We start from the raw sequence: 27,307 nt of genomic DNA on the forward strand, positions 1-27,307 counted from the left end.
TTTTTATGCTTTCTTCTACAGATCAGACCCCAAATAATACCATCCCCCCCCCCCAAACAAGTGGGAAACCTGCTTGTTGCTTGTCTTTTCCAAAACAAAATCCGTACTGCGTAGAGTATGCAACATTACAATATAAGAAATACTGTACAATATAAGAAATGTGTAGGTAGCTAAAAATTATTAAGAGTGTCAGCTTCCTCTTTATCCCATCTGTCTCTCCTCCCCCCACCCCCATTGTTCTACCTCTTTTTCTTGTATCTTGAACTCATGTGCTCATAGGAGAACTATGAACCTTTCTCTTTTTCTCTTATCAGACTATGTAAGGGGCAGAAAAAGCTAACCCATATAACCTGAAGTCCAGGTTACACGTTGTAATTTTAACACTCCCATTAAAAGCATAGGGCTACTTTTATCTCCCAGCAGTGTTTAATCTTTGGGTTTGTCTCTCTGAGAATGGTTTTACAGGGAGAGATTGGTACTGCCTCAAATATACAGCAGCTGCAATATTACAGTGCAATATCACGGAGACCAGTGGGGAAAACACGTAACAGATACTGCAGGGAGAATGGAAAGACAACACAAATAGGGAAAATAACTTTAATAAACAATCATCTATGTAATGTTGCTAGTTTTACTTGTTAGTAGAAAGTAGAATATATATTTTTTTAAATGACTTCATAATAAATATTCTGTAGTGTTTATAATAATGAGGGGATTGATTGACTATGATTAACAACAAAGCTGTAACATCTGTATAGACCAATTTTTTTTCTAACTATAAAATATTTTTACCAGCTTACATTTTCCCAAGTATGATGATAATCCTTTAAAAAACTTCCGACTTTTCAGGATGAAGAAGATTGATGTTGTCTTTGCATGCTTCCCTTGTCTTGTAATATTTACTATACTACACTGTAGTATTCTATGATAGCTTTTCCTCTTACATTATTCAATTTAAATAATTTATTTTCAGTAAATGAACCATAAGAGCTAAGTTTTTTGATGATGCTTATAAATATGCACATATGCATCCTTCCCATGAAGCTTTATGAATCAATTTAAATAATGAACTTTTTCCCCTCCAAATTTTTAATCAACACTTTCACATTCAAGGAAACAGTAAAGAAATTAAAATAAAGGGAATAACCACTATATATTACATTTACCCTTAAACAACCCCCTTTTCTTAATTGTTTCCTCATTTCATCATGCCTGTTATAAATAAGAATCAAAATAAGAACACATTGGGTAAATATTAACTAACAAACAGCAATTTCCCTGCCCTTTGCTGGGAGAGAACATAAACTCTCAAGAACCTGCTTTATCTTCAAGAGTAATTAAAATTCTTTTTTTAGTCAGCTCACTTCAAGCTCTTTTAAAGGTTGACCTTTTTCCAATAAGGTTTATCTTTCTTTCTGCTGAATGTAGTTGTTTCACACATCACTTGCGCTTTCCCTGCGGTTCAGTGACATTGTAGGACCTTATGCTTAAACTAATTGCTGATTGTCCAAGCTGTTGCTACGGTAGGATGATGAAACTTTGGGTTCTAATCACATTTGGGCTGTTGCATTTCATTGGATAATAGAAACAAGGGGGCTAGCAAGTAAGAAGTTGACTGGGCAATTTAATTTCAGACATAGAATGGGATGAGTTGGGATCCTGCCATTTCTAAAGGGCAAAATCCAGATTGGATAGGGGTTATAGTGCATTATTAATGACTAATGCTCAGCGTATAAACATAAAGGCTGCATCAGCAAATTCAAGGTACTATATGTTTTGCAAGGATCAGGAAAGTTCTGGAGATTTCACAAACAACTGATTGCAGTTATGTACACTGTTGAATTTGCAATATGCAATTAGATACCAATTGCAATTAATGGGAACAGTTTGTTCATTCTGTTTCTGAAGCATTAAGAATATGAACTCTGATACGTTTTGCAAGGTTCATTTTCTTATCATTCTTCCAATGTGGGGTGAGGGGTGGGAATTGTATCCACAAAGAACTGTCCTCATACCCATTTAGCCCTTTTAATTTTCTATGGGTGGTCTTATTTAACTGTCACATGTAGTACCTTATTCTGAGAAGCTCATAGTGGAATTTTAGGGCTGGCCTACTTTACTGTTGGAAGAGCCTAGGGAGATTACTTAGGTTGAAAGAACAGAACTCTCAGGTTCACCAGATAAAGGCTATTACTGCTAGCTCTCTCTGTTTATGCTGTAATACTGATGAAATGGGCTTTTTCGACCAGATCGTAACTCTGTTCTGCACTTGCTGTAGTTAGGCTTATTAAAAGTCTCCCATAGGAAACAACTATGAGTGACTTTTTTGAACTTAAATTCTGCTACAAGATAGGGAGGACAGAGGAACTGAGAAATGGACTGGGAAATCTATGATTAATGTGTACAAATATTTAGAAGTGAGGGCTTTTTTGTGTGTGAGAATCAGTTTTTGATTCCTGATGACTGCTTGGACAAGCCTCTATGGATTTCTTGGCAATTTTTTTTTGAAGTGGTTTGCAGTTGCTTCTTCCCTAGGGGTGAGAGAAAGTAACTGGCCCAAGATTACCCAGTCAGCTTCATGCCTGAGACTAGAACTCACAGTCACCCAGTTTTTAGCCTGATACCATGACCATACCTTTTAAAAAAATTAATAGAGGGACAATTATGATGCAGGATTGTTTATTGGTTTAATGGCTGTTTTAAACCACCCAAGGTTGCTTAAGATGGGTGGCCCTATACATCTTTTAAATAAATAAGTAAGGCAATACACCAAGCTGGCTTTCTGTATAGAGGTGTACTTAATAATTTAAATTATGGCCTCTTTCAGTTCTTAAACCTCTTTTGACAACAACAGGACTCTATTGGCAAAGTGAACATCTTAGAAAAATCAAGGATTATGTGTCATGCAGTGGTCAATCAGGAAACTCACAACTATGAAAAAGAGGGCGATAGCCCTCTCCTTGTGCTCCTTATCAGCTTGTCATGAGGTCTGTTGAAACAGAGGATTTGCTTGAAAGAAGCAGTGCAATTAGAATTCTGTTTTTTTTCTCCCATTTTATTCAATTAGCTGATAAATCACAGCAAAGTTAGTTTCATTTCCTCAGCCCCAAGACTTGCAAGGATGCTTTGCTTCTTTTTCTTGCATCACCAATTTTTCTTCTTCTTTAATAAAACAGAATTTCAAAAATGAAAATTAGATATTTTTTTCTTGAACTCCACAATCTTTCTGTTCTGCTCAGGTTGAATCATCTGTGCATGCAGATTATGATATAGATTTACCATATATATGCACTCTTCTAACTACACCCCTACCAATGATATAGAATTAACATACTGTAAAGTGTTGCAGAGTAAAGTGTGGGCAGGCGGTGGACAGTATTATAACTGTACCCCTACCTATTCTTCTTCTTAATTGAGAATTAATGGCAGTAACCTTTCTTTCTTTCCAAGTCAGATGAAGTGGCAGCTGGGATTGCTATAGCTAATGATTGTTTGGCAAGTAAAACTTTTGATTTTCTTACACCAGCTAAGGTTCTCTGCAATCAGTAGATTAGGTCCTGCAACAGTTTTCTCTGGCACTCTTCTCCCAAATTGTGCTCTCAAATGCATTGTGGATCTTCAGACCACTCCTTCAGCAGTGCAAACACTGCCTAATGCATTTTAGGATCAATACCCACTTTTTCTCTGGATTGAAACCAATAGTCCATTTTCAGGAGGCTACTAGAGCTAAATCTATTGACACCATTGTCTCCACTTCCTAGAGTTTAAATCTCTACCTGTAATGTCAGCAAAGCATCTGATGCTGATACCAGCCCATCTGTCTTCCTTTCCTTCTTATTAAAATTATGTCCTATGGAAATGTCTCAACAAAGAATTCAAACTGTTTTGGGTGTCTGTATGGAAATGTGAAGAGCCACAAGAAGCCATGTCTGAAACCAGGCTCATCACGCAGCGAGTTTTTAAAGTACGTTGTCTGTCATTCTGGAAGTAATAAACAGCCACTGATGACTCTTTAAGAATCTGTTTAGGACTTTAAAATTACGACCAACTTCATATCTAATTGCAGCATATTCTACACTTTAATTATGTATTATTTAAGTAAGTTTTTTAAAAAATTCACTACTTAGTTCCTCATATTTAGTTTTAGTTCCCCAGTTCTAACAAAGAGAGGAAGAAAGACTTGCCTCTACAGACCTTTTCAATACTGTGCGTGAAATATTTATTTTTAGATGGATCTTTCCAAATACATCCTGGAAGGGTGCAGTCAGACCGTTGCAGAGTAAAGTGGTCAGGCTGTTTTCTGGCTTCCTTTCCTTTCAGATTGCAGCCTAAGCAAGGAAGTCAAGGTATAATGATGATGGCGGCCTTCCATCCTCTTCAGTGCAAGATAGTTTTCTGTTAAGGCATCTGGAAAGTGCTGCCCTGACATATATTGTAGAGATTTCATTTTTAAAAAAGTGGGGGTGGTGGTGTTTCTTGCTGGTTTTTTCCTACCAGGCTATTCTGTGGTATGGTAGACTAGGACTGGAGTGGCTGTGATCGACTCTATAGGAATATCATCTTACTGACCAAATGTTCTATTTGGTAGTCTGCCAATTCTGAGTGCATGACGCTGCATTTGGATGGATGACACAGTATAGAAATATTGTTAATGTACAGTACTGTTCACTTATCTGCCTCACTGTCATCTTTACTGAGCTAGCTAGGGTGATCTTGGTTATGTTCTTTGTTCTAGAAGATTTCAGGATGCACATTATGCCTTCTGAAATAGAAGTGGCTCAGGATTTCATGTCTTCTATTATCATCATACACCTGTCCCAACTATTATTTGACTCCACACATAGCAGAACATATGTTAGATTTCATTTTCTGCAGCTGGAATTGGTTCTCATTTGAGAGAGACAAGTTGCTCCTTGCTCACGTTAGATTGATGGTTGATATAAACTTTTGTTTCAGTAGATGACCCATTAACAGGGATCAGTCCAGATGCTAATGGATGTGAATGGCTTCATGAAAGCATTTGGATAATTTCTTATATTATATGTCAGGAAATTAATGAACTGGCTGATCTGTTGAAAATAGAAATGACTGGGCAACTGAACCTATTGCTCTAAGTATCCTCTTTCTTGACTCAGAAGCTTATTGGTTTCCTATGGTGGGAGCTGAGAGTGATGACGGGATAGGATGTCAGTTAGACCATAAGTGGAAGAATTCCAGTGACAAATCAGGTTGAGTCTGAATCTGGCCAGTCTGAAGACTGAAGATTTTTCTGCAACAAAAGCAGCTCAGAATGTTTTTCCACTGCTTCTACTGCATCAGCACAGAACAGGCTTTCTTCCATCAAGATATTAGTGGAATGGAGCCAGAAGAATTAATAATTTGATTGATTCTTAGTACACAAAGCCAATGGCATCATTACTGACATGGGCCCAAGTGTTGAGGCAGATCATAAAGTTATAATATTGGCAATATTAATCCTATTATTTGGGGTTCTCTTTGGCTTGTGGTTAGATGAGGGCTATCATCTGCTTATTTGACTTCTAACTGTCCTGCTCGATTAAGTAGCAATAGCATTTAGACTTATATGCCGCTTCACAGTGCTTTACAGCCCTCTCTAAGTGGTTTTACAGAGTCAGCATATTGCCTCCAACAATCTGGATCCTCATTAAACCAACCTCAGAAGGATGGAAGGCTGAGTCAACCTTGAGCAGAATTAACCTGCAATACTGCATTCTAACCACTGTGCCACCACGGCTCTTCTCCAAATTGAGTAACATAGGAGTTCCCGCTGGTTAAGGGTACTTTTTGTTGGAGGGACTTGTGTTTCTGTCTGCCCAAAGGAGACAGTAACCAGACCTAGGAAATCTGTGCAATTATAAGGTAATTTCAATCATGCCATTTTTAGGAAATGTAAATGAGAAGGTGGTGACTTTGCAACCCACATTCAAATGTTTCTGATTTTCTGAATTTCCACTGAGGTATGGTACCAGCTCTGCTCTGGATACCCTGGTGGATGGCAGTGCCAGAAAGTGGCTGTGTGGTAAGGGGACCCAGACCCTGTTACTTTCTTGGAACTCTTAACACAGGGGTGTCAAGCTTGCGGCATCATGTAGTCGTCATGTGATGTATCGCAACTTTTCCCTCCTTCGCTAAACTGGGGGTGGGCATGGCCAGCATGAGACGCATCTGGCCCATGGGCCGCGAGTTTGACAGCCCTGTCTTAACAGCTTATTATACTATCAGTCATGGTATAATTCTGGAACACCTGAAGTCATTGGGTATGCAGGCCTTATTTTACAGTGTTTCTAATCCTTTATACTCAAAGAAGATACTGGGGGACTGCTATCTGACACATAGGCCATTGTCCCCTGAGGTTTACTTTTCATTCTTTGTGGACTTCCACATCTTCATGAAATCTCTTGGATTACCTGGAATTTTGGAGTCAGGACTCTTATCCTGATGACAGTTGGCTATTTTACTCTTCATCATTGAGCTCCAAGTTCTCAAGATTCCGAAATGCACTGGGTGAGAGAGAAAGGAATAAAAATAATTCAGACAAAATTGTCTAATATGAATCTGGACTTGGAGATTATATTTAGACAGAGTTGTGTTCCTCTTGAAAGAGCAAGTTCAGCTTTCTGAATCATCGGTTGTCACTGGATTTACTGGCTGTTTGGTAGGACATGCCTTTACCCAATTACTCTTACAGGTTTGCTACCAGTGACCCCCTTTTAAGTTGCTTGGATTGGGTGATAATTACCCACACTTTAGTTATATCGTGTTAAACTATTATTTTATTAAGGAAAAATGTTTGAAAGTTGCATTCAGTGCAAAAAATGCTACGCTGCTAACAATGCAAAGTACAGGGATCATATATGATCCTTGTGCTGAAAGATCCACAGTGATTTCTCATTGAGCAATTCAGAGTGTTGGTATTGATCTCAAGTAAATTTATTCGATACATTCATGTCCTGCCTTTCCTTTAGGGATCAAAATGGAATTCATAATTTCCCAAGTTTTTCCCTCACTAACTCACTAAAATGGCAAGGTTGAGGGGAGGATTTGAACCAGGGTCCTTGTCCAGTTCCTTAACCACTGTAGCAGAATAACTCTTTTTAAAACGCTGAATTGCTTGGAGCGTGACTAACTAAGGGACAGTCTCTTCTACCAAGGAACTGTCTGACTAGAAAGGCCCTTTAAAGATACCTCTGCCCTTAGAGGTCTCTTATTTTGACAGGAAAAAAAGTATTTTCACCTTCTGGGCTAAGAAACACAAACCTTCAGGTATTTGGTCTCATTTTCTCAATTTTAGCTATTAATCGTTAAATTACTTAAATATATATTTTACTGTTTGTTTATTGTACTATATTTTAAACTATCTTTATTTATTTTTTTGTTAAATTATGTTAAATGCCTTGAAATGTAGAGTATATATTATATGAATGAAGTTGTTTATTTTTTTGTAATAATACATTTCTTTAAGAAATTTGAGTCAGGATCTATACTGCAAAATTTGGAAAATATGAATAATAACCATTCTACATGATAAACTGGGAAATTCAAATTAGATAACTGTCCTTTAAAAGGTAGGCCAGATGAAAATGTAAAAATAATTAAGTATGTTTGCAGCTTTTACCTTTCTGGAATATTGCCTCTAGAAAGTGGCTTGTTGGGGAATATAATTCTCTAGTTCAAGCTCTTCAAGCGCTATATAGCTAAGACACCTTATCTTGCATTGTGCCCAAATACCTGTAATTTCACAAACAAAGCATATTTCACATCTAACTGCAGAGTTTACACATCTCAACAATTCTTAGAAGTCTCTTAATAGAAAACTCTCATTTCATGGGATTATGAAGATCCATATATAAAACTTCTTAAACTTCATAGGATCAGTTATATGGGAAACGATTCGCTAGTGCTGATCGTTCTATTTTAAGTATTGCGGTGGTTCCTGCAGCTTTATGTATGCAATGCTTTTCATTGCCAAAATACTTAAAATACTTGATAGTAGGCTAAAAATAGCTACATTATTTGCTCTGGAAATACTGTTGCCACATATGCTCATCCCTGAAAACCAAATACACCCGATTATAACAGTATCTTCACAAAAATCCTTTTATGAAAAAAGGAAGGATGGAATTAGCAGTTTAGTAATCATAGTGATTTTAATTTGAAATTATTATTGTGCATTTCAGAAAGTTTGAACTCCTGTTTTGTTTTTAGTGCACTTTAAATGAGGGTTAAGCAGTACTGTTTTTCAGAAACTCGGCAGAAGAACTTTAGCCTAAATCAGCAGATGTTAGCACTGAATTATTTTAATAGCAGTGATCTGAAGATTAAAGGTTTAGAGTTACATAACTAAAGATGAACAGAATTGCTGTGACATTAGTAAAATAAAAAATTATAACTGTCATTTTGAGCTTTATGTTAGAATATAAATTTCATTTTTTAATTATATAATGGCTTGATTCCTTTCTTTCAAAGTACAATTTTAAATACGTTTTAGAGCATCAAAATTCATTAAAGATTTAGATGTACCTCTGAATTTTTTTTTGCCTAATTGTTAGATTACGTGCCTCAAATCTGTAAAAACTTTCCATTTGTCTTTCTCTTTGTAAATTTATCTGAAAGATTGAGGCAGGTTCATATGTACTTACTTTGGAATTCCTTTCATTGATTTCATTATTAAATAAACATGGTCCATGTTAGAATTCCTACAAAGGTTCCTTTTGGCATTTTGTTACAGATATTATTCTTCTGATGAGAGATTCATTTTTGAAACAGTGTAGTCACATGCATATGAGACTATCAATTTCAGGATAGGAAATGTTAGGCAAAGAATAGAAAAAATAGTAAGTAAAAGAAGTTACAGTCATGGATAGCAGAAAGGGAAATATAGAGAAATCTGGTACACATTAGTGCCATTCACTATCCTACTCACCAGCCTTCTGTCCTTGCAAATAAGCTATGATTCTATAAGCAATAAGCTTTGATTCAACATCTCTATACTAATTCAAACATTGGCTCTTGTTTTTCTGAATTTATATAATTTTTTTTGAAAATCTCAAAAATTTACTGAAGCCAACATGCAAAAATAGTTTTAAAATCCCATGATCAGTTTATGTTCACTTTTCTCATTTATAATTTGGATAAAATATGAGTCATAGTATTCTAAAAAAAATTGAAAGCATTTTTATGCTTCCTCTACCTGCATTGAGAAATACTTTGATAAACGTAGCCCTAATATGAAGTGGGTAACGTACTGCTTCTCTGAGCATCAATTAAGCTGAAATATAAGTGATGGATCTTGGGCAGTTAGGCCTGCAATCCAATAATAGACATTTTGCAAAAGATGGAATGTGGGTTGATTTAAAGATTTGCTGTAAAAATAGAATATCTGCTATGCTCCAAAATATTCACAGCTAACTGGATGCCTGAAGAATTGTAATTTCAATGTCTGCTGAAGACGTAATTGTCCCTTAAATTACTGCATGGAGCTGAACTGACATTTCTAGCTTCATAACCTCTGTCAAACTCAAATGGAGAGGGTAAGAATTGACAGCACATTAACAAACAGCACCAAGAAAATGGTGTGTCTATATACTTCCCTTTTTGACAAAGGAACAAAAATATGTTGGCGATAATTCTAGGACATGGAATTATATAGTAATTGGAAGGTGTTTTCATTAAGTCAAAACTGCTTCATTATCAGAATTTATTTGAAGAACTTGTGGGGAGAAGCTCTAGGGAGAGATGTGATTGGTAAAATGAATTCTGTATTGCCTGTTCACACAGTCTTTTGTGATAAATTCATACTATTCTACGTAATGTGACCCCAAATTTATTTATTTATTTATTAATGGAACTTGTATGCCGCCCTATCTCCAATAGACTCGGGGCGGCTCACAATTAAAACAAAGCAAACAAACCATTAAAATAAAAAATCCAGGTTAAAATTAACAAAAATTCAATAAAACCAGTTAAAATTCTATTAAAACCCCCATCAGTCCAGGGCGGCCAGGTGAAATAGCCACGTTTTCAGGCCACCACGGAAAGAGCGAAGGTCGGGGGCCACCCGGAGCTCCAGTGGGAGTTGATTCCAAAGTGTGGGTGCGCCCACAGAGAAAGCTCTCTCGCTGGGGGTAGAAGGCCGACACTGTCTCGCCGATGGCACCCTGAGTAGGCCCTCCCTGTGGGAACGCACAGGGCGATGGGAAGCTGTTGCTGGCTGCAGATGGTCCGCCAAATATCCCGGGCCTAAGCCATGTAGGGCTTTATAGGTAATCACCATCAAATGGTTAGTACTATGCATGGTGACTTAAATTTTATCTTTATCCTTATATTTCCTAACTAGTTCAATCAATCAATCAATCAGAATAGAGCTGGAAGGGACCTTGGAGGTCTTCTAGTCCAAGATCCTGCTCAAATAGGAGACCCTATACTATTTCAGACAAGTGACTGCCCAGTCACTTTTTAAAAACCTCCAATGATAAAGCACCCACAACTTCTGACGGCAAGCTGTTTCACTGCATAATTGTTCTCACTGTTAGGAAGCTTCTCCTTAATTCCGGGTTGCTTCTCTCCTTGATTAGTTTCCATCCATTGTTTCTTATCCTGCCTTCTGGTGCTTTGGAAAATAAACCCCCTCCTCTTTGCGGCATCCCCTCAAATACTGGAATACTCTCAAATACTAGTTTCAAGGAACTAGTATCAAAGTTTATTCATCAGGCTATTCAAATGCACAACTGCATTAAAAAGTTATTCCCCCCCTCTACTTTTTTTGTGTTTGACACTGCAGGTATATTAAAATCCAAATGCAATTTAAGAAGTATAGATTTTCTGTTGTATTTTTGTTCTATACATTATTGCATAGCATGCATAGCATATGACATTATGAATACATTAAAGTATTTATTCTTGTTTAATCCATAGTAAAATCGTGATTTTTGTGTAGCAACATCAGAGGAGAAAATTTGTCACAATATTAGAGAGAACTTTGTGAGTTATCAAAGACAGATGGCATCCTGCCAGGCTTATGTCTATAAGTCCAATTGGACAATGTTGAAAATTCAAATGTTCTTTTGTGTAGTTGAGAGCTGTTGTAATTTTAATCAGTGACTTGTCAGGAAAATAACTTCAAGCATCATGTTTCTGCTTTTAATGACTTCTCTCATGGGAAGATATCTGTAACTGGTTCTCCTCTCATATCATTTGGTCATTCTTGTTGTACAATAGCATTTATCCTGACCCTAGCTGTAATTCTTGCATGAATATTTAAAGTAGCTGTTTAGAATAGGCGAAGAAAATAAAAACTGAGGTCCAGAGGAAGAAGTGCTGGTGACAGCTTGGGGAGGTAGAGAAATATTCTGTATTTTGTACGATAGGTAACCATATCCGGGGCACCAAACTCTCTTTACAAGGCTGCCACAGGAAAAATAGCCACAAGACAATGTGCATGATTGTTAATATTTTAGACAGTTAATTGGTTCGTTAGATTTATATCCTCCAGAAGCTAACGATAGTGGGGGTACATGGGGATCTCCTTGCATTTTTAGCCCAACAGCAGTCCTTTGAGATAGGTTGGACTGAGAGAAATTAGGGAGATGGACCAAAACTATTGTACCATACTGGTTCTCCGATGATTGCTTATCTATCTTTCGGCATATGATTTTCTTTTGGTTCTAAGTGAAAATATTACACTGGGGCTTCATTTATAGGATTCCTCAAGTCATTTCTTACATGTTTCTGAATTGTATACATATAGCCATTATATTTACTGAATTTTCTTGTCTACCTGCTCATGCTGAACAAGCTGAAATATATCCAGAAAATTTGTTCTCTAATCCCATTAGACTGTTTAGGGTTCCTTCAAAATCCTGTGTGGATTTAAGTATTTAAGTATTTCCTAAACACATAGGTAACTTGTGTTTTGTTCAGGGGCAGAAAATATAAATCACCATCACAGTATAGTCTGAAGTCTTTGTGCTTCCTCTGTTTTTCCATCTACTGTACCCAATAATTTTACTACTTCCACAGAATCAAGGGGCTTAAATAAGTCATAATATGTTCATTGCTCAGGACTTTTCTTGATTCCTAAGAACCTTAGTCATCCTTTCTCGAGATTTTGATCACTTCCCCCTATTTTAGAGGATTTGAGGAATGGAATCAGCTGATGTTTTTACACTTCACTTTTTGATGATCTCAAATCCAGAAAGAGCAGTATGTTTCCTTGTTGCATACAATGCAGCAAGAAATTATTTAAAACACCATACATGTACAGTATACACATACAGGTATATTCCATAACTGGATAATATATGTTTGTAATGAGATTTCTCAATGCACGCAATGTAATGAGATCTACAGTCAATCAAAACTTAATTTTTCTAATTCTGTTTTTTCCCTTTTCAAACCTCTATGGGATGGTCTTTTTCTGAATCCTAGAATATTCTTAATCTTACACTTGTTTGAGCTAATTGTAGGATATAATTCTGTTTGCTAAAAAAAAAAAAAAATCCCCACAGAGTAGTCATCACTGTAGTATTTCTGGAAATGTTTTTCCATGCCCATTGCCCATAAGATCTGTGAAAAAATTCATAATAAACTATTGCATTCAAGTATTTTACAAAGAAAAGAATTGGTTTTTTTCTTTTCCTGGTAAATCTTTCCTTTCTTGGAGATAAAAGAACATAGTTTCTCTTATCTGGAAATAGATGTTCCATTATTACATTGTATTTATAAAATACTATATAGACTCAAGAAACTCATACTATAAAATAATAAACAGATGTTTCCAAATGTATGATTTTAATTTTTCTTACTGTGATTTTGAAGAATGCATTTAATTAGTTATATTTACATACCCAGGACTGTGTTTTTCTTGTTAGATTTATATTCCACTGCCTTTCTTATTTGGCCCCCATTTTTTTTTTCACAACAGTATCCTTGTGAACTGAACTTGACCTATGAAAAAATTACTAGTCCAGAATGGTTCAGCAAGTTTCCATGGATTTAGGATCACTCCAGACCCAGCCTAACACCTTAATCCCTACATCAGGAGTGTTATTCACAGGCCACGCCCATCTTAGCTCCACGAAGGGAAAAATGTTGTGATATGTCACATGACGGCAACATGACACCGCGAGTTTGACACCCGTACCCTACATCATACCTTAGCACAGTGATGGCGAACCTTTTTTTCTTCGGGTGCCGAAAGCGAGTGCTGACACCCATAATGTAATGCCCCTTGCAGCCCCCCTGTGCATGTGTGATCCCCCCATGCTCCCCCCGCCAGCATCTCCCCGCAGGGGCGCATGTGTGTGTGGCCCCATTTTGGTGCTAGCAGGCCTTCCTGAAGCCTCCTGGGACCAAAAACAGGGCACAGGGGAGATGCTGCACCCCCCTACGCATGCACACGTGCTTCCCGGAAGAGACCCGGAAATCAGCTGGCCGGCGGGAGGCATGCTGGCATGTGCAGTGGAGCTGACCTGGGCATCAGCTCGCATCTCTGCAGAGGTGGCTCCATGTGCCACCTGTGGCATGCGTGCCATAGGTTCGCCATCACGGCCTTACATTCCTTACATACGTAGCAGTATGGTTTAGAAAAAATAGTAATATTATTCCTAAATAAGTGGCATATTTAAAATTAGTTAAGGAAGTATGGTATTCAAGAGCTCATAGAGAATATTTTTGAAAGTTTAGTAATCAGAGTCATTACAGAAGCAAACTAATTCATTTAATCTCTTGTTTTGACAGCTCTTTTGGGGGATGTATAGTAGAGGCGTAGTTTTGATTCTCTTTCAATTTATATTTAGAATTTAAGATAAGAACCATTAAATGAAAAGTAATTTTGTTCTTCAGTCTTTTGTTAAAACAACCTCTTAATGCAGGATAGTATTTTTTCTGTTTTATTAGTATTAGATACTATTTTTAAAATAATAATAATCCTGCCTTTATTGTGTACAACTCAAGGTAGAGTACACCTGCTATTTTCCATTCAGCAACAGCAATGTGAGGTGGGTTAGGCTGAGAAAAAGCCTTTGGATCAAAGCTACCCACTTGGCTTTCAGAACTACAGTAGCCTGGTTTCTACTCTGACCCGCTACCTAAATGTCTCGTCAAATTGTGACCTTTGATTAATTTGATGCTTGAAAATTCCTATTCAGATCACCCTTTGAGCTAAAATGTTTTTTGGAATTTCACTATCCATAGGTTTCATACTGTTCCATATATTGCAAATGCAACATTATGCAATATAAATGCACTCAAATAAGTACTTATTTTACAGGTATACATTTACATGTACACATGTACATGTGAGCGGATGAAACCTGACAGTTTTAAATCAAATAGCTGAGGTGCTGTATTTCTTTCCTTAAGAAAATACCTACACATTTTTGAAAAATGTTTGGCTATAATTATAGGCTCTGTTACTCGGTCTATGCCAAACGTCAAAGAAATAATCATAGGGTTCTTAGAAAAAGGGAGTAAGGGAAAAAGTTTAACTTCTTCCCCCCACTTTCTTCCATATATGAAAACAGAAAACATTTTAGATAACTACTTGTAAATAAAAAAAAACTGGACAAATTTCAGAAAGATAGATGCAAGTACTTTTCCTCAGGGTAACATTAAATTGATTTGTTATTAGAAAGGAAAGGTTATAACTTGCAGATTGGCTTGTATAATGAAAAACTAAGATGTTTGATAAAGAATTGGGAAAACTTGAATTGAAAATATTGTGAAAGAAAGGCCCCAACAATGTTGTGCATGAAATTATTGTTGACATTTTGAATATTAATTTTGGGTTAGAGAAATATGTCCATTCAACCAATTTTGCTTTATGTAATAATGTGCTCAAACAAGCCATAGTTTAATGGGATTTGTGAAGTGAAGCTTAGTCCATAATTATTCACAAAGCTTCAGGAAGGTCAGTATTACTTTTTATTTCTTCTGAGAGTTTCACTTTATGTTAAAGAACCACTGCATCTTTCCTAAACAGACTTATCTGACTTGTGATAGATAGATGATAGATAGATAGATAGATAGATAGATAGATAGATAGATAGATAGAAGACGAGTATTTGAATTTACATGCCTATTCTAATTTTTTTTATCTATTTAAGTTAATATATTTGAAAGCATTTGTTTAGCTTTGCAGAAAAATTAAGGAACAGTATTATGGATATTAGCTGCAGCTACTTACATGTAGTCTATAGTACTATCTAAATCTCTTTATGTAAAGGCCATATCTAAGGGATTTTGTTCACACCATATAACATTCCTAGGAGCATTTAAAGAAAGCCACTCACATTCATTGTAATGGCTGTTTCAGGTGCTGTTATTAAATGTCTATTAATTTTTGGCTTTTGTACATATTTTCTGTTGTTTTATTGAGAACTACATAGTGTGAATTTTTAAGTATTGTTGCCTTTCTTGGACATAATTCAAGTGAAAAAAGTACTGATATCTGTATATCAAAATCTGTATATCAAAATTAGCCTGCTATGGTTTAGTGATTTCTTGAAATATGAGTAGTGATGAGGCTATGATTTAGCTTGGAAGATATGTTAAATCTTTCTTTACAGTGATTCAAAATCTTAAAATTTGAATTTAGACTTTAAGCCTTAATCAGAGAGGAAATTCACAAGCCCAGCTATGTCAAACAGTATGATCAACACCTGTTTTTTTGGTTACCATCTTAGTGCTGTTGAATGTCTTTTTTGACCTAAAAAGTGTGGCATAATTATGTATCAAAATTCTTTCTCATATCTTGTTTGCTTTTTAACCTGCTGGCTTTTTAATTTTTTAATATTTTAAATTGATTGTCAGAATTTTTTCTTACCTCTATTCTAAGAAAAAACATGAATGAGAGGTAGTAAAATTTCTCTATTAACATAAAACAGACAAATACATAGTATTCATCACTGGAAGCTTTCAAGGAGAGCCTGGAAAAGCTACTTGTCAGAAATGGTATAGGGCAGCAGTCTGCAACCTTAAACACTCAAAGAGCCATTTGGGCCCATTTCCCACAGAAAAGAAAACACTGGGAACCACAAAACCTTCCCGTGCCTGACTATTTCTTGAGCAGCCACAAAACTAGCATATATAGTTGAATTAAAAGTTCTGTTTTCTTCTGAAACTTTTCTTTTCTTGGATTTATTCATGGTTGGCCTATCGGGGGTTGAGAAGCTCAATACATCACGTGCCAGTGGGTGTCACACAGTGGCGATTGCGATGCATATTTTGAGTGACAGAGAGCCACAGCAGAGGGCTGAAAGAGCCACATGCGGCTTCAGAGCCGCAAGTTGCTGATGCCTGGTATAGGGTCTCCTGCTTGACGAGGGGGTTGGACTAGACGACCTACAAGGTCCCTTCCAACTCTGTTATTCTGTTATTATATGGGGCAATTGATTATTATTTGTAGTTATTATCTTTGACCCAAGGTTTTCTTGTGAAGAACTTAACAACTTAATGTAGATCAAAGGTACACAGCTCTTCAGATGTTTTGGATTATAATTTGGTCTATCTCCTGACATTGGCATGCTGGCTGAGGTTGATAGCAGTTGAAGCTGGAAGCATCTGCTGCGTTCCAGGTTTCTCTATGTCTGCTGCAGATTTAAAGCTAAAATAAAAACAGTGCCACATATCATGAAAGGAATGTGTTGTCTGGCATTTTATTTTTAAAATAAAATACCTACATTTCTCAAAGTAAACCCTATTCTTTTTTTAAACCTCTTCCTTTGTATTAATTTACTTGCTAGTTTTTGCTATCTGTCTCTTGTCCAACTCTCTCAACTCACATTGTTTACAACATCATGTTATCATTAAGCATTCTCTTCCCTTTCTTCTTTGGCATTTTTGCGTGGCTTGAACTTTGACTAGTTATAGCTTTGTCTTCAGTTGATTCATCTGAATCACAGTCTTGTGATTTTTTTTTATTCCTTTTCTAATCAGTACTTGGGTTGTCTTTATCAGCTCAATGGAACTTTGAAATAAAAAAAATGAACTGTTGAAGGACCAGCTATTAAATGGCATCAACACAACACTATTAATATTTAACATAGTAAGCATAAAATGATTACTATTCAATTATTAACTTTGTTTTCCTTCTTTTTACACATGCTTTTATGACTTGCCTACTACTGAAATGTGGACGCGTTACAATGATCTGATGATGGTGGTCATATGGAAACATTGTGGTAAGTTCTGAAAATATTGTGAAATAAGAATATTGCATGAAGTTAAGAGGACAGTTAGTAAAAGAAAATGTGTACTCAACAACGAACATTGTTTTTAAAATTTTGGTTGAGTACATTTGACTTTTAGTGTGTAATTTAAAATTTTATTGCCAGTTTTTTCAATAGCGTAAGCATACTGAAAAAACATTCCTGTTCTGTGGAATCAACTAGATGTTGCTATAGGATGTTTTATATACTTTTCTATGTGATGATGAAGCATTATAAAATACAAATATGTGTAAAGTGGTATGCTCTTTCATAATCTAGCTGTATTTCTAAGTGCTATTTAATTTATAGGTAAAAATGGGGCATTGTGGATTTGAAGCTTAATGGTGCTCATCTATCATGGTGATTGAGATGTGACTCCATACTTCTTTGGGATGAAATCTAAGCTTCTAAGTGAAGTGTTATCAGTGCCTGAACAATATGATCCTGGAAGCTAATATTCTCTTTGACTGTTACTCAGGATTTTTTTTTTTTTTGCTACTTTTATGATACATAATTAGCTTCTAAATCATTTTGCTGAATAACAGATACTAGCTAATTTCACATTCGAGTACCAGTGACCTCTGCTTTAGATTTTTTTTTGAAGTTAAAGAAAACTTGATTAGTTTGAGAAACTAATGACTCCTGACCTCAGGAAGATACATCTGGCATGTGACTTCATGTGAATTCACCTAGCAATATTTATTTTGGATGGAGGGGTTGAAGGGAGAGGCAGAGGCAGAGGCAGATTTGATGTTACACTGCAGCTAATCTTAAAACTTAATCTTAAATTTGATACAGGATAATCCTGAAATGAAATAATATGCATGCCATATATCAGGTAGTAGAACAATAGGAAAATCAGATCAAAGAAATTCCAGGCTTGGATAACAAGCTAGGCAGCAGCTAACAGGGGTATGTTTTATGTCTGATAGCTATAAAGTTCATTAGTGAAATTGAAAAAAAGGTTAACTATAATAAGCAAATGCATCCAGTGGAAATATTATGCAATAGAAATAGGACTTAATGCAATATCATTTTAGAGCACTGGAAGTCCTAATTTATTTAAGTTTTCTGATCCAAATCCTGTATGATACGGGTTCTGAAATAGCTTGACAAAGAAACAAGTGACTTGCACCATCATTGAAACATCATCTGTGTTTTGTGCTTCATTTCTTTTTGAAAATTCTGAAGTAGAAAAAACCCTGCTTGATTGATTAAGATTATTAATTGTTTTCTTTTTTCATGATCTATTGCAGGGGTGTCAAACTCGATTTCATTGAGGGCCGCATCAATGATGTGTTTGACTTCGGGGTGTGTGGGTGTGGTCAGGGTGGGTGTGGCCATCTCAGTGTCACTTGTGTCGGGGGCGCCTGGGATGACCTGAGTGCTCTGCCAGCAAAAATGGTCTCCCAAGCTCCATTTTTGGCTGTGACAGCCTTCTGCAACCCTCTGCCAGTGAAAACAGAGCTTGGGAGGGCTTCACGTGGCCTTCTTGAGCTCTGTTTTCGGCTGCGACCGCCTCCTGCAACCTTCTGCCAGTGAAAATGGAGCTTGGGAGGACCTTGTGTGGCCCTCCTGAGCTCTCTTTTCGCTGGCAGAGGCACTGTGGATCAGTCCTTCACTGTTTCCAGGGTGGCCCCGTGGGCCAGATCTAAGCACCCCATGGGCCGGATCTGGCCCCCAGGCCTTGAGTTTGACACACCGATCTATTGAGTCACAAAAAACCTTCCAACAATTATGTAAATTTTTACCAAGGAATAAATTTTTACTGAGATTACTTGAATCAGTGCAGTAGGATGGGAATATATTACAATTTTAAAAATAAAACTAGGAATCAATAACATTGTCTCATTATGACAATGAGACAAGGCTGCATTAGTTGTGTTTGTAGAATAAAACAACTGATAATTAAATAGAAAGATAGAAAAAGGAAAAACAGAATATACAAAAGAAAATAAACTGTAAAGATTTACTAACTTTTGCTACTAACAATTTGATCTCATACAATGGTTGCCTGGATTGTTAGGTAATCAGGTCTAGTGATTAGTTTGGCAGCTGAGTGTTGATTATTTAATGATTCAGTTCAAAGCAGCATGCCTTAGTCAATGACTGAAGAAAATTTCTTCTGTATGGCTAGAAGCTGATCAAGCTGAACAGCCTCACTGAGCATTAATTAGAGTGCGGGTCTGACTGCAAGAGAGATCTGTTTCTCATTTGCTTGGCACTAGAAGCTGGCTTACATTAATTGCTTACCAACTTTTAGGTCAAATTTCTAAAGGAGTTTGGTCATTTCCTGGCTACATCCAAACTTCTTGCCTATAAGAAGTCAGTGAGAGGTACAGCTCTTCATTTTATAGACCAAGAAAGCTGCAGTTTATAAATGGAATTAAATTAAGAGATATGCCATGTGTCACATTAATGTTGATAGTAAATATGCTATGAAAAACAGAAACATGTGGAGATCTGGTCATAGATAACTTACTAATGTAGTATAAAACAAATGATTCAGGCTTGGATTTGTTATCTAAGATGCTATAAGTTTATACACTGAAAGTCTCTTGGATACATATTTAATTCCTTTCAAAACTTTTTGAAAGTGCTGTTGTTCCTCTGGATTTGGGATATAGAAAATTCTGGTTTTGTAGTGTGCTCATTTATCAAGTTTGTTTTGGTTAGATAGAGGTACACTAGAGAAGAAGTTATCAGTTACTATACTTTTGGAACTTTACATTATGGTGTTAACAGTTCATTAATTGTGTTGCTTATATTTAAGTTGCCTTGAGACTTTTGTATGTATCAGCAACAGAAATGCATAATGCTCAAATAGTGATACAGTCAAAATATTATATTTTTTAGGAGAAAAGGTTTTGTCCTATACTGCCTTATGGTATCCATTGAATGGTACTCATCATTCTTTTAAAAGTTCACTTATGGTATGTAACACTGTGGCAGAATTTTAGTTGAGCCAAAGTACTCCCAAATCTTGATTAGTAGGTGTTACATGGGAAGAAAGGGTCATAAAGCTTTTTTTTTTTTTAAAAAGATCCTTGTATAAATTTTGTAAATTATTGGGGTACAATTAATACTTGACATTATTTGTGATGGTGGTAGAAAAGGGGAGAAATATTCATGGAAATAAAACTTTTTTTACTTGTACCCTTTTCTCGTATAAAATTGACAACAGATTCTTTCTGGGATAACAGTAACAAGTACAACAAACTGTGATGCATACTTCAGTCCATCATACATTGTGGTTGGCTTTTCAGTTTCCCTATTGTAATAAAATCTTGAACAGTAGTTCTTTTTTAATTTTAAAACACTTTGACATGGTTAAATTAGTTGAAATATAGTATTGTGATTGCTAAAAGGTTAACAATAGACGCTCAAGAAAACATGTTTTAATACAACTCATGAGTCTTTTCTGGTGTTCTGTACTGTGTGAGTCATCTTAACATCTTGGTATCTTACTACTGATAGATTTTAAGATTAATGCATGAAATGAACTGAAACTTAAAGACAGCTGCCTGTTGTGTTAGTCAGAGCCTGATGGAGTAAACAATGGAATTGTTGCTGTTTTAAAGTATCTATTTACCCAAAATAAGTCCCATACAGGGATTCAGTGTGTAACTAGAATGTACTTTTCTCTTGTAATGTTTTTTCCAACTTATCTTTTTCCAATATAACGATCTAAAGACTGATTTAGCCTTCCTAAATGAGATTTTGGTCCTTCATCCACCACTTCATTTGATGACTTTTTCCATTATTCCATCTGTTCTCAGGTACTCTCATTGGCCGCATTTCCTGAGCTTGACCTGTGCTCCCTAGTTCTTAGCCATTGACCCAGGTTAAGAAAAAAGTCAATAGCCAGGAACCAGTAATTCTTGTCTCTACTGAGGAAAAGGGATTTTTCTGTTTTGTTTTTTTGTTTCTTATAAAGAAGTAATATGCAAATGTTGACTCTGTTCAAAGTTGCTTGCTCCGAAATAACATTTAAGTTGCATTTTCTTGCCTGTTAGCCCGAAGCATAAGATGCAGCAAACAAATCGTGCTGAAAAATTATTTTTGTATTTTTTTATGTGTATGAAGATCATTGTTCCTTCTTGTTCTTTTTGCATTTAAACCATAGCTGTTCTTTTCAAGTTGTTGGAGGGATAATAGTGCTGATGAATGAGTGTTTAGTCTGTCACATAAAAGATTAGCTTTAAAGAAAATGAAGCAAAGAAAATTACAGTGGCAAAGGTTTCTAAATTACACTTGCACAGGAAGATGTTCATGATAAGGAAGTAGTTAAATAGTTCAATTTGGAAAGAAACTGCAAGCTGTGGCCTACACTTTATGTGTCAGCATAATGAGGAAACAATTGATTCATAAGGTTAGTGGAGCATTGTAGATGCTAACAAAATAGAAAATCTAAGAGATAATTTAAAGCAATGAATCCTTTCTCTGTGTCTCCTTATGGAGAAATAAATGAGGCTGCCAGAGGCAGGTTGTGGAATTCCAAGGAGAAAGCAGCCAGAAAGGCAATTTACCACTGGTAAGTCTAGCCTACCTTTTCCCTATTTTTCATATTAAACAAAACTTCCAGTTTATCAAAGTCATTGATCAGTTTCAGGGGTTCTGAAATTGATGGCCACAACATTTGAAGATTTTCACTTGGAAATGTATGAAGAGTATATGGTAAAGCATATAAATTAATGAAGGAAGTGAAAGAATGAAAAATAGATATATTGTGTATTAATGAAACTAAAGGAAAAGGAAAGGCTCTGAACTGAGTGAAAATTTTATGCTACGATCTAATAGAAAGAATTTGATGAATTTTCTTTTTACAACCCTATAATCCCTTGCTTCAGGGTGGGGTCAGGACGACTGAATGGAACTGAGCATTTGCTGGCTGGGTGCCCTTCCTGATGCCTATGCGGAGTTTGCAGCAGATACTTTCTCTTTGCGCTCTGATAGAGAAACATCTGTCACTACACATGTGGAAATAAAAATGTAGATTTAATTATAAATGAAATTTTTTAAAATGTGTAAATTGGAGTAATCTATATAATTGTAAGTATATAAAAATAGAAATTTATATGTAGATGATAATTATATACTCTTCAGTGAATGGTAGTATTAAAAATATATAAATAGAGAAATAACCAAGATAAAATTATATCACAGAGTACCAGAGAAGTGTGCGAAATTACACTAATGGGAAACATGAAGACAGTTGCCTGATAGAATGGTATATTCTATATAGAGAGAGCAAATAAATCAAGTTTCAGATGTGGAGAAAAGGGCTGAATAAGAAGAGTTCAGCAAAAGTAATATAATTAAGCATCAAAATGATTCAGTGATTTGGAATGAAACTGATATAAAGAAATGCTGCAAGAACTATTCTAGAGATTTGGATGGGAAGGATAGTAATAAATCAAAGGCTAAAACTGAAAAAAAGTTATACACATCCAAGAACAATTATGAAAAGGAATTTATAAATGCTGCGAAAATGTTGAAAAATGGTAATGTTGAAAATATAGATCAGTGGTCCCCAACCTTTGAGGCTTGGAGGCCTAGCTGGTGGGGGAGAGGGAGGCGGTGCCAGTGGCGGACTTGCGCATGCACATGCACACGTGTTCTTGCATGACAGATGAGCTAGTGCACATGTGTGCAGCTTGATTTGTGCAAGCATGGACCAGTTGGTCTGTGCATGCACGTGCTATGGCCACTACTCACACGGCCCAATTCCTAATAGGCCGTGGCCCTGTACTGGGCCATGTCCTGACAGTAGGGGACCCCTGATATAGATGGTGTAATTACAAAAAATATTAAAATATGGATGTCATTTGCTTATGAGTTGGCTGTGAGACTTATTTATTAAATACTAAATCCGTTATCTGACAATTTTGAAAATGCGATTGTTACTTTATGCATAAATAGCAAAAATAAATGCAAAATGTACAGGCCTCTTTCTCTCTCTGTTGTCTTCAGTGATCGTCTAGTTGTGTCAGTCCATATGTTGGCAAGTCTATTGCAGAAGTATTCGCTTATAAAATGTGTTTGGGAATATGTTCATCAGAATTCTGATTGAAAGGATATGAAAAGTGGCAAATTTGGAAAGGGCAGTGTGGTTTCTGCTGGTCAAATGGTATACAGGCCAGATATTAGCTTCTTAGCAATCCACTGAAAATATACAAATATAGGATTTCGAAAAGAATTTCTTCCTGAGATCCACAAAAGAACAGAATATAACAGCTGAAAGAATACCATCTTCCTTGCTTAAATATCAGATTTTTTGTAAAACTTCTATTTTTATATTTTAATAAACCTTATACATTATAATTAATCTTTACTTAACCTTGTATTTTGTTGCAAAACCATTAATTCAACCTCATTTTTGCATTTGTTAGCCATACTTTTAAATGTAATATGTATTGGATTAACAAAACTAGTGTGAGAGACGATAACCATGGAGGGAGAAATAGTGTGAAGGACTAGAGTGAGGGGACAGTTCCTGAGGAAGGAGGAGGCAAATTCTAGAAATGGGTGCCAGACAAGAAACACCACAGCCAGGAGCTGAATGGGACACAGAGAAAGAAAGTAAGGACAGCCACTGTGAAGAATCTCCCAGGATATATCTGTTAGGTTGAAGTTATTAAAAGTTTAGTCTGACAATTCTGTCTATTACATGTAAGCTAATAAAGAACTGGTTTGTTCCACATCATTCTTGGGCTTAACCTACAAATTTTAGTGTAATGCATTTATATTTAATAGGTTATATTTATTTATTTTCAAAATATCTGTTTGATGAAAATAAAAATATTTTTAGAGCCCAGTTTCAAAATATCCATATATTTTATAAAAGAAGCTAAGCAGAGCAGATCTGCTAAGTATTTTGATGGGAGACCTCCAGAAAACGTCAGTGCTATTGATTAACCTGGAAAATTGAAAAATATCTAGAAGAAAGCTAACCACTTCCATATTTTTGCCAAGAGCACTACATGGAGATGTTCATCAAGTCATTTGGATTTTAAATCAATCTGAAAGATTTTCCCTAATCTACTTCCTTGTTAGAAATTTAACTATCCCTTTGAGAGGATAAGATAAGTAAACTTGAGAAGCTAACAAATTTGGTGTTTATATCTGCTGTCATCAAGGCATTGATCTGAAGGTATTACTGTGAAAATATAGAGGGCATTTTCATCCATAGTCTGTTTATCAGCCTTATACAGTATATATTCATTATCTTGCAGATCTAGATATTTTTTAGTAGCTTTAAATAATGTGAAAATAAATGAGAAGCCCTTCGTAGCAACCGAGTATCTTTTGTAAAATAATTTTAATTCATAAATCAATATTTTGACTTTTTTTCATATTTCAGAAAATGGAGTAATGGAAAATCCCTTCTGCCAAATTTTATCACATAATTAAATTTAAAGTTATCTTTTCCCATAGATTTTGCTTCTGGAAACCTATCTTTAAATCCATTGTAATAGTAGTTTACCCTGGGTTACAAGTAGCCCTTGATTTAGGACTGTAATTAAGCCTAGAATTAGAGTTGTCAGTCATGGCGGTCATTAAGTGGATCAACACATGACCGCACCCTATTTTATGACCTTTTCGGAAGCAGTCATTAAGTGAAGCAGTAGTAATTAAATGAATCCATTTTATTGAATGGGTATTTTTTGCCAGAAACCAGAAGTAAATGGTGGAAGCCAGTAAAAAAACCACTAAAAATTGCAGTGTTTTCGCGTGACTGTGGCACACTGAAAATGGCTGCAAATACAAGCTGGTTCCCAGGCCCAAAATGTATTCATGTGACTGTAGTGTGTGTGCGTGTGTGTGTGTGTGTGCGTGCGTGCAGCTGTTAGAACTCCAGAATTGGGTCATATCTTTTTGTGGTTCCAAGACTGAATGGTCACTAAGTGACTGGTGATTAAACAAGGACTACTTGAACTTGCATTATGGTTGACTTTAATTCTGGTAAAACAGAATTAGTACAGTAACCCCTTTTGTCAGTTCTGAATTGGATGAAACAAAGGATTGACATTTTTCAAGTTAGTGACTTATTCTACCATGTAAAATATTTATTACTTACAGAAACTTCTTGGGGCTGTACCATTTCAACTCAAACCTGGGCATTCTTTTTTATCGCCTGCTCTATTTACACACAGGATCACTAATAAAAAAGAAGCTGTTTTGTTTGTCTCCTTTGTAGCTGCTTTGATCTCTCCACCAAGGAGAGATCTGTAGTTTCCCAATATCTTTTCACCAACCTATTGTTATTGCTACTGTTGCTAAAATGCAACTGCTAATCAGTTTTTCAGACTGCTGAATGTTAAGAACAGCTATCAAAGAAGCTTGCTGAGATAGGACTGCCATATCTGGCTGCAAAAGAAAACTCTACACAGATTGCACTTTGCATTGTAATTGTTGATATTCTCTCAGCTAAATACAGATTATATGGAAGCACTTGTTGTAATAGAAAAACACAGACTACAGTGGAATGTGGCCAGTTCACCCTCATCCTCAGTTCACCCCTGCATTCATGCTTATCTTCATTTTCATTATGCAAAAGTGTCGGTGAGGTCAGTGCCTGCTAAGTTCAAAGACTGAAATGATTTGCAGCAGTAGCACAACTAACAGCATAAGTATTACATGTATTATTCATAAAATGTGCCAGATTTTCCTAAAGTTTATAAGCCAGTTGCATATGGCAATGTTTATCTCAGTTATGTCCCATCTTCTTTTGCACATGGAGGTGCACTTGAAAAGTTCCAGCTGTGGTACTTGGTGCAAAATGTAGCAAATGTAGCAATTAGGCTGCTAATCAGTACACGATCTTTGGATCGTGTGATGCTGAAAGACCTAGATTGATGCTTTCACAATTTAAGTGGTGGCATTGGCACTGGCCTTTGAAATCCTAAATGGTCTGACTAAGAGACCTTCTTTCTTTGTAAGCATCATCAAGACAGCCCTCTCAGAGATGTCCCTGCTGTCTGAAGCTTCTGAGTTTGGATAGAGAATTTTTCCTGCATTGTTCCAGGCTATCTTTGACCCCATTTTGTAAGGAAATCTTACAATGATATGTCTCATTTGCTAGACTTTTATATTAATTTGGTCCATTCTAACTTATATTTATTTATTTATTTATTAATGAGATTTATATGCCGCCCTATCTCCAGCCGGACTCAGGGCGGCTCACAACGGTTAAGAAACATCTAATAAAAAGTTTAAAAATTGAATCCAAATGTCATAATTTAACAGTTAAAAGTACAATTAAGACTAACAAGTTAAAATTAAATTAGAATTAAAACCCCATCAGTCCAGGCCGGCCAAACGAAACAGCCACGTTTTCAGGTCGCGGCAGAAAAAGTGGAGGTCGGGGGCCACCCGGAGCTCCAGGGGCAGTTGATTCCAAAGGGTAGGTGCGCCCACAGAGAAAGCCCTCCCCCTGGGGGTCGCCAGCCAACACTGTCTGGCTGATGGCACTCTGAGGAGGCCCTCTCTGTGGGAACGCACCGGGCGATGGGAAGCTGTTGCTGGCTGCAGATGGTCCCCCAAATATCCCGGGCCTAAGCCATGTAGGGCCTTATAGGTAATCACTTGAATCACCTTGAAATTTGAATTTTTTATGGTCTGTTGGCCACCTGGGACTGGCCAAAGCAGAAAGGGAGAATGTACACTATTGTTTTAAAGAATCCTGTGATATGTCAAACATATATTGTACAACAGTCTTTCAATATTTAAAATTAAGACTATTGTGCATCATACCAGGGTTGTTTGTAACTGATCTATTTCTCCATCCAATTTATTTTTTTATCATAATACTGTTCTTTTTCTCAGTTGTGGGTAGATGTAAAAGACATCCTTAATCATTAAGTTTATATCTTTTCCTCTGCATCGTGATCCCAATCTGGATTGAATCACCATGCATTAAATAAATTGGAAGAAGAGGCTGTATTTTACATATTGCATAATGTGCCTTCAGGATGACAAATGCAGTTAGTAAATTACATCATTCTAGAGAAAAATATTTGAATGCTGAGCAAGAGGCATCTGTGGCTGATTTTTATTTATATTCAGATATTCCAGAT

At 36.2% G+C, this 27,307-nt stretch overlaps 1 protein-coding gene and 1 long non-coding RNA gene across 12 annotated transcripts in view; one reads left to right on the top strand and one right to left on the bottom strand.

Moving 5' to 3' along the window:
- Positions 1 to 27,307, bottom strand: part of LOC117672664 (uncharacterized) — a 45,959-nt gene that overhangs the window by 13,088 nt on the left and 5,564 nt on the right. Inside the window, exons 2-4 of one of the 3 annotated variants that reach the window (XR_004593312.3) lie at positions 7,637 to 7,749; positions 6,429 to 6,521; positions 3,029 to 3,162 (exon numbers count right to left, since the gene is read on the bottom strand). This is a non-coding gene — a long non-coding RNA (uncharacterized LOC117672664). Of the gene's footprint in view, positions 1 to 3,028; positions 3,163 to 4,251; positions 4,329 to 6,428; positions 6,522 to 7,636; positions 7,750 to 27,307 lie in introns of those variants that run through there. The other 2 variants (XR_004593313.3, XR_004593314.2) reach the window with 2 other exon arrangements.
- EPB41L3 (erythrocyte membrane protein band 4.1 like 3) overlaps positions 1 to 27,307 on the top strand; it is a 152,823-nt gene that overhangs the window by 1,036 nt on the left and 124,480 nt on the right. For 2 of the 9 annotated variants that reach the window (XM_087890435.1, XM_087890457.1), the window contains exon 1: positions 13,368 to 17,201. The exons of the other annotated variants lie outside the window; for them this stretch is intronic. The gene's annotated coding sequence lies outside the window, so the exon portion shown is untranslated. Of the gene's footprint in view, positions 1 to 13,367; positions 17,202 to 27,307 lie in introns of those variants that run through there. 9 annotated transcript variants of the gene reach the window in all.

Source organism: Pantherophis guttatus, chromosome 3, assembly GCF_059756535.1.
Source record: "Pantherophis guttatus breed Tessera chromosome 3, ASM5975653v1, whole genome shotgun sequence".
NCBI classification, from domain to species: domain Eukaryota; kingdom Metazoa; phylum Chordata; class Lepidosauria; order Squamata; family Colubridae; genus Pantherophis; species Pantherophis guttatus.